The sequence below is a fragment of the Octopus bimaculoides genome, chromosome 16 (assembly GCF_001194135.2).
Source record: "Octopus bimaculoides isolate UCB-OBI-ISO-001 chromosome 16, ASM119413v2, whole genome shotgun sequence".
NCBI classification, from domain to species: domain Eukaryota; kingdom Metazoa; phylum Mollusca; class Cephalopoda; order Octopoda; family Octopodidae; genus Octopus; species Octopus bimaculoides.
The window spans coordinates 44,674,522-44,687,422 of record NC_068996.1 but is presented as its reverse complement, the minus strand read 5'-3'; positions in this window follow the sequence as shown (position 1 = coordinate 44,687,422).

The following is a 12,901-nucleotide window of genomic DNA, read 5'->3' as shown; positions in this document are numbered from 1 at the left end:
CCAAAGCCTTGTGAGTGGATTTGGTAGACGGAAACTGAAAGAAGCTCGTCGTATATATGTATATGTATATATATGTGTTTGTGTGTGTGTGTGTGCGTGTATGTGTCTGTGCTTGTCCCTCCAACATCGCTTGACAACTGATGCTGGTGTGTGTATTTCCCAGTAACTTAGCGGTTCGGCAAAAAGTGACCGATAGAATAAGTACTAGGCTTACAAAGAATAAGTCCTGGGGTCGATTTGCTCGACTAAAGGTGGTGCTCCAGCATGGCCGCAGTCAAATGCCTGAAACAAGTAAAGAAAATGCAAAACTAACACAACAAAACTTAACAGAAATGCAACAGGAAGGCGGTGAGCTGGCAGAACCGTTAGCACGCCGGGCGAAATGCTTAGCGGTATTTCGTCTGCCGTTGAGTTCTGAGTTCAAATTCCACCGAGGTCGACTTTGCCTTTCATCCTTTCGGGGTCGATAAATTAAGTACTAATTACGCACTGAGGTCGATGAAATCGACTTAATCCCTTTGTCTGTCCTTGTTTGTCCCTTCTATGTTTAGCCCCTTGTGGGCAATAAAGAAATAAGAAATGCAACAGGACTATTATGGAGTGGTTCAACAACATCACAGATTAATCCAGAAGCACATTTTCTTATTTTGATATTGTAGAATACTATCTGTTTTTTAAGCTCTGGAAATATAGAAATGGTAAGGAAACAATATATATATAATTTCAATATCAACACTAAAATAAATGCAAGAAAATTGTTATTATTTCATCAAATTTCTTCTTTATTAAAAAGCAAAGAACTGTGCGTGGGTACCTTCCAAAATGTAGAATTTTCAATTTAGATAACATAGCTCGGAGATTTCTTATTTCTTTATTGCGCACAAGGGGCTAAACATAGAGGGGACAAACAAGGACAGACAAAGGGATTAAGTCGATTACATCAACTGCAGTGCATAACTGGTACTTAATTTATCGACCCCGAAAGGTTGAAAGGCAAAGTCAATCTCGGCGGAATTTGAATTCAGAACGTAACGGCAGACGAAATACTGCTCAGAATTTCGCCCGGCGTGCTTACGTTTCTGCCAGCTCGAAGATTTCTTTGAAGATTTTGAAAATGTATCTTGTATTTAGATACTGGTGTTGAATAATATATTTAAAATATACTGAAAATTAACAATTCGTCAATTAGTTCTGACGTGTTGTACTCAAATTACCCGAGTCGACAAGACTTAGCCACAGTCTAAACTACACAAAATAATGCTCTAAAACATTCTATTTAAGATTACTAAACCTACAAACCTGAAGATGATATATTTTGTAAATGTGTCACCAAGCTCTACCAGCAGCAAATATCAAACTTATTATAAACCCAATAAATGAACACGATTCAAAAATAGTAATTGGAACCACCTGTCTGTAACTCCAGCCACATTACAGACAACTATAGAAGAGTGTATCTAACCTATAGTTGCTCAGAGTAGAAATGAACAATGCTGTCTGTCACATACTCTTTTACAGATTTAGCTAGCTTCAGGTTAGCACTAAACTGACATATATAAAACAATCCACAACAAATGATGCTAAACGTAAACCTAGAAAAGTTTTTCAGTATAACTCTCCACATAGTTTAAATGTGGGTACCAGTGTGGTTAGTAACTTTTTACCCTCATTATTATTATACATATCTTCGCTTGAAACGGATTTGACATCTTTGAATAAATTCTGAGCACGTTTCCTGTATGGTATTTGACATCGTATGTTGTATGAGTACATAGGATAAGAAATTTCGAGCAACAACTAAGAATTTTTGAATTATACTCGAAGGCCCTAAATTCAGTACAAGTGCAGAAATAATACTCGGTGACCTTTGCGTAGAAAATGTTCCAAAAATTATAGGGTAGTTACAAAGTACATAACCGATCTAAATGAAAAAAGTTTTAAACAGAAAATAAACACAGCATACATTCATTTAGACACACTAAGAATTGCAATGCAAAGTTCCTTTCAAGATACTTGTTTTTCGAAGACAAAAGCAGCTCTGCAATAGAATAGAGTAGTGCTGAAAAACAAAGCAAAGATATTGTTGTCTATGAACAACAAAAATGCTCTGTACTTTGACCTCCCCATCTGGCCATATACCAAATATGAAAGAACACTTTTGGTTACATCTTGACCAAAGAACTGCAAACCTTGAACTTTCTAGCATATTTCCCCAGTATATCGAATTGCAAAACAGCACTAATCTACTGCTGAGAAATAGGATGCAATATAATCGGTAGAAAAACCTAAGTCGAAGTTTATGCTAAATGTTCAGTTCTGCAAAAGTGTCAAGTGAAGTCGGCCCTTTCGTAAGAAAATCATGATCTGATAGGCGTCGTGGGACACATACAATATGACAAAATTCGTTACTAAATAAAAACAAGTTTAAATATAAACTAAATCTTGATTTTTCTTTCCCCTTCAGATTAAATACATTTGACTCTTCTTGAGAAAAACATATTCTTATATCAAATTTCTTGGAGTTTTTCGTTTTTCTTTGATTTTTTTTTTTTTTTTTTTTCCAAGGACCAGGACAGAATTACATTTGTGCGAGCTGTGAATGTATTCGTACATGTTAAGAAAACAGTTCTTGGTCACTCACACCGTTAAAGAAAGACAAAAATTGACCACCCCATTATAACTCAATAACCAACAAAATACGATATGAAAATCAAAAAAACGAAACAGATATATGGAAAACGTTACCATCTACATAGTGAAGGTTATAGAGTGTGCAGTTTTTAAAACTATCAGCCATTCAAATATAACATTAATAATTGAATTAAAGTTAAGCATATCGCTGAACAAAATTATCTTCGAAAATTACTATTTTTAAATCTCACAACGTGAGATATTCAGCAACAGTACTTTGTAGTAAAGATTGTTTGCCAACATAACATGGCAGTCCTGGTTTAGGACGAATGTTCCTGTAGTTTAGCCCCAGGAGACATCGTCTCCAGCTGGCTATACGACACGATCTGTGTCCTTATATTTTCGAACAAAGGAATCTAGCACCCCCACTCAGCTCAAAGCAATTATTCTGTGCTGACGAAGGGAAATAACCCAGATATCGCGATACACAGATATTGTTTTGAGCTGAGCTGGGGTGCTAGATTCCCTTGTTCGAAAATATAAGGACACAGATCTTATCGTATAGCCAGCTGGAGACGATGTCTTCTGGGGCTAAATTACAGCAACATTCGTCCTAAACCAGGACAACTATGTTGGCAGACAATCTTTACTGCAAAAATATTTTCCTTTGAACTACTCCAGTATCGACTACAAAAAAGTAATTTCAGTTATTTGATGTATACTTGTGTATTTGTCTCTAGTCTACTAATATGTCTAGTGACTCACTTTCAATCAATAACTTATTGCATAGCATTTTTCCTTAATGCGGTTGAAAAGCGGTTGAGATGATCGCAAACATAATTTCGCCTGGATTCAGCTGAATTTGGCAAAATTAAGAATATATTTGAAATTACAATTTCTTTATGTGATCTCTATAAACATTTCATTTTATTTATTTTTTTTTTATTTTATCTAGTTTCAGCTCATGAGCTGTGGCCTTACTGAGGCACCGACATTTGGTGTTGCTACATAATTTTACTCCACGAATTTTACTTCAGGAATTGACATTTGGTGCATGAGAGAGTTTGATGCAGCTGCCCACATCTGCACCTTCCTGCCGCGTAGTTGGTTCATCTGGGACACCTGACAGGAAGACGTCCAGCTTTATTTTTGAAGACACCTACATCCACCCCATGCAGGTCTCTCAGGTCCTTCGGGAGGATATTGAGTAAAATAATGAAACTTGTGTATCTATCCCATTCGAGGCAATAATGTATTTCGGCTGATTTCGTGAAGGTCCATGCTACAAAATGTGTCAATAGCTACTGACTAAGTATTTGACTGCGTACTCTAATGACAAATCATCCCGGAATGAAAATAATTATGAAACTGGTCACGGACCAAAGATTTTAGAGAAAGCTGAGCTGGATCGCGCCAGCTTCACTGTCAATTTCGTAAACTTACAACGATTAGTTCATAAAATAGAAGTATGTCTATTAGTATTGCTCCTAGAAGTCGTAAAATTAATCTCAAATTCAGAAGTATTCAAGAGAATTCAAGCATTTTATATCATCTTTTAAGAACCTAGATTGATGTACGTCATTTTGTATAATCTGAAATCAAATAGAAACTTATAATGTAGTGGTTACTAAATTATACGAAATAAGCAGCTTAGTGTTGTAGGCACTTAACTCTTTAGTGTACATAGCAGCTTGAAGTATGGAAAATATATCTCACTCGACATGATTTCCATATGTACTTAGAAACAATAGAAATTATGCCTTTTAGATCTTCTTTCATGTTATTTCATTCTCAACGGGATTTTTACAGAAAGAACACTTAATGCATTAAACATACCAAAATGTGAATCATCAAAAGAGCGAGCTCATTGACGACAAAATTTACAATTTGAATAGTTATATGTAACTGCCCTCACACCGCTAACAGCAGCGCTGGGTTAACTCCATTAACAACAGGACATACAGTTAAAATAGTTACATTTAGCAGCCGCAGTCATCATTATGCTACGCTACCAATATCTGTTGGCTGCAAGACTGTTAGCTCGGTTTTCGATTAGATTAGTTATATGTAGTAAACAATAATATATATTGCTAAAAGCCGCTGATGTGAATAAATTGACCAGCTCGAAGACACAAAATAGTCGTAATCGCGTGATTATCACAACGGTATCTAATTATATACGCCTGGAAATGAATAGATGAAAGACAGGAAAGTTTTTCTAGTAGAAAGGAGGAAGGAAGGAAAAAATGATTTGTCAACATATGTTCCGTTGAATCAAGAAATGGGAAAATGAAAACTTTTGTTAATGAATATCGCTGGTTTCGTTTATGGCGGGAGTTCTCAACCATTTTGTATCCATGAACCTCTTTATTATTTTATTCTGGTGGACCAAAATGAAATAACATGAAAGAAGATAAAATAAGGCCTTAATTTCTATTGTTTTTTAGAAATTTCTATAATGAAAATTTCTATTGTTTTGTAGAAACTTCTTTCAAAATTTCTATTTTGTAATTCTCACATTAACCATTAAGTCCCACTGTCCTATAAATAGGACACTAAATGAGAACATTAAATAATCTATATTACATTGTCTCAGTATCCTATTTACACCGAGTATTTCCATTTTTACTTGAAGTAAAGGAATTTTATTAATTATTTTTTTCCATTTTAACCTATTTTCAATCATCTGTAAAAATTTTAAAGTAATATTCAGAAATTTAAGTACTTTGGGACTTAATGGGTTAAATTGTCTAGGTTGAACTAAGTAAAATGTTAGAGAAGAAAAAGCCTAACAGATTTTTGCATACCAATACATGCATCTACAGCAGGGGTTCTCAGGTATCTTTTATCTATGGACCCCTTCGATTACTTTTTTATTCTGGTGGACCCCCATAGCCATTCGATGTTGTTTAAAAACTAGTTTTATAGAAACTTCTTTCAAAATTCCTATTTTGTAATTCTCATATTAAATTGTCTAGGTTGAAGAATGTAAAACGTTAGGGAAAGAAGTTTAACTGCTTCATGCAATACATACATCTAAGGCAATTTTTTTTCAGGTACCCTTAAAATACTATTTAAAATTTTGCTGTATGGACCCCAAAAAACCTTATACGGACACTCAGGAGTTATATGGACCCTGGTTGAGAACCATTGATTTATGGGATAGTAATGATAAGTTCAATAGATGAAAGGAAATTAAAACTAAGTTGTGTTTAGTGTTCGAATCACTGTTAAGAGGAACTCCTGAATTTTTCATATAGAGACTGTTTTAGCAACATAGAAATAAAGAAATGTCAACTTAAACACTACATCATTATCAAGCAAAGTATAAGTTTCAAATCACATTAATTTTTCTAGCAGTGACTTTTCACACTTGGAACAGGACAAGCAGCAAAGAAACTCTTTATAGTAGTCCTGCTGGCTTAGGAGTTGTTCTTCAATGTTATCCAAATGTAGGATATTAAATTGTATGATACCTATATACAGCGAAAGAAGTGACAAATCAACGTGTGACCGAAATGCAATTTGTTATCTGACATGTGGCAGTGCTCCTTTCGAAAATCAGTAATATTGGATAAATAATTAGTTTCAAAAGCCAGACACAACAATAGTTGAATTATTGAATAAATTATTGCGATTGACATATTGCGAAAAGTTAATATAGAATATCAAATTCTGTACAACAATGTGATATATATCTTCTCAAAAAAGAGTACAGTTTAATAGCTAGTTTATACTAATAATAAATTGTTTATCGTTCGTCGCATCATTAGTTAACCGACGGGAACTTCAAAATATTTAGACGTTGCAAAATATTATTAAATCACTGATGAATAAGGCAGGTTTACGGTCATGTAGAGTAGCCGACGTGTATTGTCCGCTGATTGTCCGTTGATTGATTGAAAGTGATACTGAATATGTAGCTCAAGAATGATCTCCAAACTTTATTTTAAAATGAAGGGTTGATTGAGGAAATAATCATTTGAGACATTTATTAAGGCTTCATGTCAAAAAATTATAATACTAACGCTGATAATATACCCAGGGAATTATAATGGTACTTGGCAGTATATATTTGTTGATGATCAGCTGTGTTTTTATTCTCCTTGTGCCTACCACTCACCAAAGTTATGTTGCTTATATTCTGCAACACATTATGAGAGCGTAGTTAAATATTTTAGAAGCGTGCATTTTACAATTTGCTTGTTTTTTCTTTTGTTTTTCTTTTCAGTTCTCAGCGCTGGGTTACACTCCAGGGGCATTTTGGAAAATTGATTCGCGCTTTAATAGTCAGTACAAACCATGGAAGAAACTGAGTAGCACGTGAGATACTAGTTGCAATCTTGGCAAATGAGATGCATTAAAGAAACTAACTTCTGCCGAGAAAATAGTTAATGAAATCTATCGTGTAATGAAATGTTTCATCCTTCGTTTCCATCATTATATCAACAAAGCTACAGTGATAATTGAACGATATTGAATGAAAATCTACATGAGAAATTATCACAAATGTTAAATTTAGCGAAATCGGTTGCTGAAGAAATCAAAAGATAATCCATCTCATATTAAACCGAGGGTTAACGAAAGAGTAAGACTTAATGTTATTGAAGTCAATGATGAATCAAAGAGGAACACTCGAGGAAAATCTCTTAATGGTTCTGGTAAGGCTTAATCTTAATCTGAACAAAATGTCTTATTCGTTGGCAGCGATGAAAAGTGGTTTGGTGCTTTAGTTGATTTTTCTGAATTCTATACATTCTTTGTACGCATCGAAACATGGTGAAAGAAAACTGAACAAAATTTCATGCACAAGAATACTGGAAAATGCACAGAAGATCCCATAAAAATCTATGAGAAGGGGATTGGGGCACCTTAAGACAATGCATGTGTCAAATACACTCAAAATGCACAAACTAAATAATTTATAAAGTGATACATGTTGTCAACTTAATGTGACAGTCCCATAAAAGGGATGAATGCTACTGTTATTTAGCCCTAGGAAACAGCGTTTCCTTTTGGATTTGACGCATTTCCTGTGTCCTTATGTTTTCAAAGTGGAGGCAAGCACCTCCACCCAGCAAAGACAACATCCAGAGACTAGTTTCAGAGTCCTTGCTCCTCATCAGTCTGGAGTAGCATGGCTTGCTAGCAGTCGATACATATCCGCCTTTGAAAACATATATTTCAAGTGAAATGCATTCACTGATTTTTGAAAATAGAAATAATGTATTTCACTTGTAATATATATGTCTTCAAAGGCGGATAGGCATCGAAAGCTAGCAAGCCCTGCTACTCTAGACTGATGAGGAGCAAGGACTCTGAAACTAGCAGTAGCATTCTTCCTTTTTATGATACTGTCACATTAAGTTGACAACGTGCTATCCCTTTATCGTGCTGCTACTGCATACATTTCTGCATATTGTAACTTGAAGTGGAATTTATCCAGTGAACTTTCATCAAACTGAAGCTCATCTAAAGTTACTTTAGGTGCACGATGACACAAGAACGACTGAAAGGTCAGCCTTCCTTGGTACTGAGAGCGAAGTAGGAGGATGAAGAGCTTCAATGATCTGACAATTTATAACATGTCAAGAATCAGAAAACTACTATTTTTAAATATCACAACGAGAGATATTCAGCAACAGTACTTTGGAGTAAGGATTATTTGCCAACATAACATGTTCCTCTAGCCGAACAATTATCCGTGCTCATGAAGGGAAATAACCCGGAAATCGCGAGATACAGATATAGTTTTGAGCTGAGTGGGAGTGCTAGATTCCCTTATTCAAAAATATAAGGACGAGACGATATCTCCTGGGGCTAAATTACAGCAACATTCGTCCTTGACTAGGACTGCCATGTCATGTTGGCAAATAATATTTTCTCCGTGTCAAGAATCATATTAACATTTTCATAAACTAAAAAAAAGAAAAGTTTTCTTTAAAAAAATAAGCTCGTGATGTATATTTATTTTGTTTAGTAATAATTCTTATCATTTCTCTATATTACCGAGCGCATTAGAATAATCCTTGGGCAATATCTTTTAACTCTAAGTAATTATGCAATTAAATGACCAGCTGACCCGAAAAGGGATACTTTCACAATTTTCGGAATTCTTGTATAAATTCTACTCGTAAAATATCCGTCTTTTATATCGACTGAACTGTTTATCCGCGAGTATATGGACTATTTCATTATATAGGCACGGGCGTAGCTGCGTGGCAAGAAGTTTGCTTTCCAGCCACATAGTTCCGGGTTCAGTCCCATTGTATGGCAACTTAGACAAGTGTCTTCAATACAGTCAGGCTGACCAAAGCCTTGTGAGTGGTTTTGTTAGATGGAAACTGAAATAATTTCGTTGTATATGTGTGTGTCTGTATATGTGTGTGTCTGTATATGTGTGTGTCTGTATATGCGTGTGTCTGTATATGCGTGTGTATGTGTGTCTTTGTGGTTGTATTTGTCCTCACCACCGCTTCACAACCGGTTCTGGTGTGTTTACATCCCCGTAATTTAGCAGTTCGGCAAAAAGAGACCGATAGAATAATTACTAAACTCTGGGCAAAATAAATCCTGGGTCGATTTGTTCGAGTAGAACCATTTAAGGAGGCGCTCCATTATGGCCGCTGTCAAATGAGTGAAACAAATAAATGATAAAAGAACAGGAAAGACGAAGATATCTGGGTATTGGGTATTGATCTCCATCTGCTTGTTGATGGTGATTTCAAAATAGTCATCGATGCAAACTTTGCCGTTTGGCTTCCAACCAATTTGCCTTTTGGCACAGTCCTCTCACTGTAACCGATCGGTCCAACAATAAAGTTCAATATTTCACGTAACAATTCGTCTTTTGCCATTTAAGATTTTAAAAATAGTAATGGAGTCTGCCTATAAATTGCTTTCATACCTGGATTTACTCGAATTGTGACCTGTATGTAATCGATTTGGCCCTTACCCCAAAATTTCTGACCTTGTGTCAAAATTTGAAACCAATATTCAAGTATTATTTAAGGCCGCGAGCTGGCAAAGTCGTTAGCACACCAGGTAAAACAGCTTACCGGAATTTTCACTCGTCCTTATATTCTGTGTTCATATTCCGGCGAGGCCGACTTTGCCTGTTATACTTTCGGGGGTCGATAAAATAAGTACCAGTTAAGCACTGGAGTCAATGTAATCGATTTAGCACTTCACCCGAAATTGCTGGCTTGTGTCAAATTTTGCAACTGATATTCATGTTATTTCGAATTACCAAGATAACTGAAAAAATATGTTATGTTATTGATTATAGATATCAACGATATATTTAGACGCTCCAAAAAATCGTTCTGAAAAAGATTGATCCTATTTTAGCTTCTATAGCGATAGCTTCTAAGTTTTGTTGTTTATTTACAACTTTACCATTTAACCGTTAAACGGTGGATATTATCAATGGCTATCATTATAGAAAAGTGAATATTTTCCCAGCACTTTTTGATAGTGAGTTTGTAAATTTTATTGTGCGTGAGACTAGCGTTTATTATTGATATTTTTCTTATTTAAAGTGAAAATAAGAATAAAAATTAAACTAGCTCGTTAAGAAAATCTCAATAAGAGATTTAGACGGCGATAAACATTACTCCTAAGTATAAAAATTACCCTTCAGAAAAAGATTTTTTTCTTTCTTTCTGCATCTTGCCCATTTAGCACGTACATTCATGCAACAAACGCTTTTCCCCCTCTGTTTAAGGATTAATAGATTAATAGATTAATGGATATCTCCTTTTAATTGAAATGTTTATATTCTTTTATTCCCTTACTTTTTTCAGTCATTTGACTGCGGCCATGCTGGAGCGTTGCCCCCAATCGAAAAAATTGACCACCAGGACTTTGCAGGTCTAGTAGCTATCCTATCGGTCTCTTTTATGTTCCCGAGCCGAACCGCTAGTTTGCGGGGACGTCAGCACACGGACTTCTTTCAGTTTCAGTCTACCAAATCCACTCACAAAGCTTTGGTCAGGCCAAGGCTACAGTAGAAAACACTGGCCGAAAGTGCTACGCAGTGGGACTGAACCCGGAACCATGGGGTTGGGAAGCAAGCTTCCTACCACACAGCCACTCCTTCGCCTATGACAGTAATGTTTTAATTTAATGAGACAGGGTTTAATGATGGAGTTTCAATAACTTTCTATGTTTTTAAATTAAACTTCTCGTGGTACCGGAATCTAATTAGAATATAATCAATTTGTTATTGATTTGTACCGACATATAACATTTATTTCTCATTTATTCATACAATTTTTTAATATATAGCAAATTAGCCTCAATTAGTAATTCATTTGTCTCGTATATGCTATCAACAAAATTATTATCATGACAGTTGTAATTTTTATAATTGCATTGACAATATTTAGCAAATTTGTAATGTCTATTATTAATTCGATTTTATGATAAACATATTCTTAATCACAAATTTTCCCACGAATAACAGTTTCATCCTTACGAGGACAATATTTTCTTTTAATATATCTTTTCATGTAGAGTTTTGCATTGATTGTTTAATTTTATATTATTCTTAATTGAAGAGTACGTTCAAAATTATTATTTTTATATAAATCAGCAAAATTCAGCAATATTAAATTTTGATGGCCACTTCGTACTTGTTTCATATTTTTCACTATGTTTCGTAAAAGTTGCGATTCATCATCGACTGATGGATTTTCGCGACGATATTCAAAGAATTGTCGTCCAATTTGTAATCTCATATCGAAGACGTTATCTCCATTTCCTAAGTATTGCATGAATGACATTCACAAAATTTATTAGACGTCATATATAGGCATTTCTTGAAATTATCTGTCATTTGATCAATACTTATTTTGTGTGGGGGGGGGTCTGTGTGTGTGTATGTGCGTGTGCCTGTGTGTGTGTGTATATCAGGTTGAGTAAAAAGTAAGCAACGTTTTGGTACCATGAACAATTTGTACCGGATTTTTGCAACGTTTTGAATTTTTTAAAACATATTTTTGCAATTGTCTGATAATATAGACATAGACTTGCCCAAATGCATAAATAAATTAACATCGATATTATTTTTTCAGTGTTGTAACAATCATCTGAAATGGAACTGTTAAATCGCGATATTCGAGGAGTTTTATTTTTAATTTAACTTAAAAAAAGGACGTAAAGTTTCTGAAACTGTTCGTGGTATCAACGGAACGTCTGATGAGGAAATGACCAGTGAGTGGTCAGCTCGAAAATGGTTTAAGCGATTTCGCAGTGGAGACCTGAGTCTTGAAGTTCGTGAGCGTAGTGGACGGCCATCTGTCATCGATGATGGTGAATTAAAGACCGTCATTGAGAAAGATTTAACGTAAGATCACTCGAGAACTGGCAAAAGAATTTCAAGTTAGTCAGAAAAAAACCTGAAACCATTTGCATGTGATCGGAAGATCAAAAACGTCCGACAAAAATGTGCCACACGATTTGAATGAAAATCAGAAAATGCGCAGGTATGAAGTTTGCTCGTCGCTTCTTCTCCGTAACCAGACCGATCCATTTCTTGATCATATTGTAACTCGCGATGAAAAGTAGATTCTATATTTTTAAAAAGTCGTTCTTTGGTGTGGTTGGACCAAGATGAAGCACCGAAAACCTTCCCTAAACCCGGGCTCTTCAAAAGGAAGGTTATGGTGACTGTTTGGTAGTGTAATGCTGGACACATACACTATAACTTCTTGAAACTCGGCAAAACCATTACTGCTGAAACATATCACCATGAAATTGCCAAAATGAACGGAAAACTGCTATTCCTCTGTCCCAGACAATGATCTTTCTGCTACCGACTACAACTTTTTCAAGCACCTTCATGGTTTTCTGCGCGAGAAAGAGTTAAAAAATCAAACCGATGCTTAAAGTACGTTCAAAGAGTTCATCAGTTTCAGAACTCCAGATTTTTATGTGACCGGAATAAACAAACTTATAACTCGTGTATAAAATGTGTTGATTGTAATGGTAATTGCTTTGATGAATAAAATTTCCGCTTTTTAAAAAATATATTGTGATGAATTCTGTTTCAAAACGTTGCTCACTCAGCCTGATACACACACACACACACACACACACACACACGCACACACACACACACTACGACCATGCATGCTGGGGCAGTACCTTGAAGAATTTTTACTCCAATGTATCAACCCCATTGCTTACGTTTTTAAAACCTGGTACCTATTCTATCAGCTATCAGTCTCCTTTGCCGAACCGGCTGTCAAGCGATACATATACACAC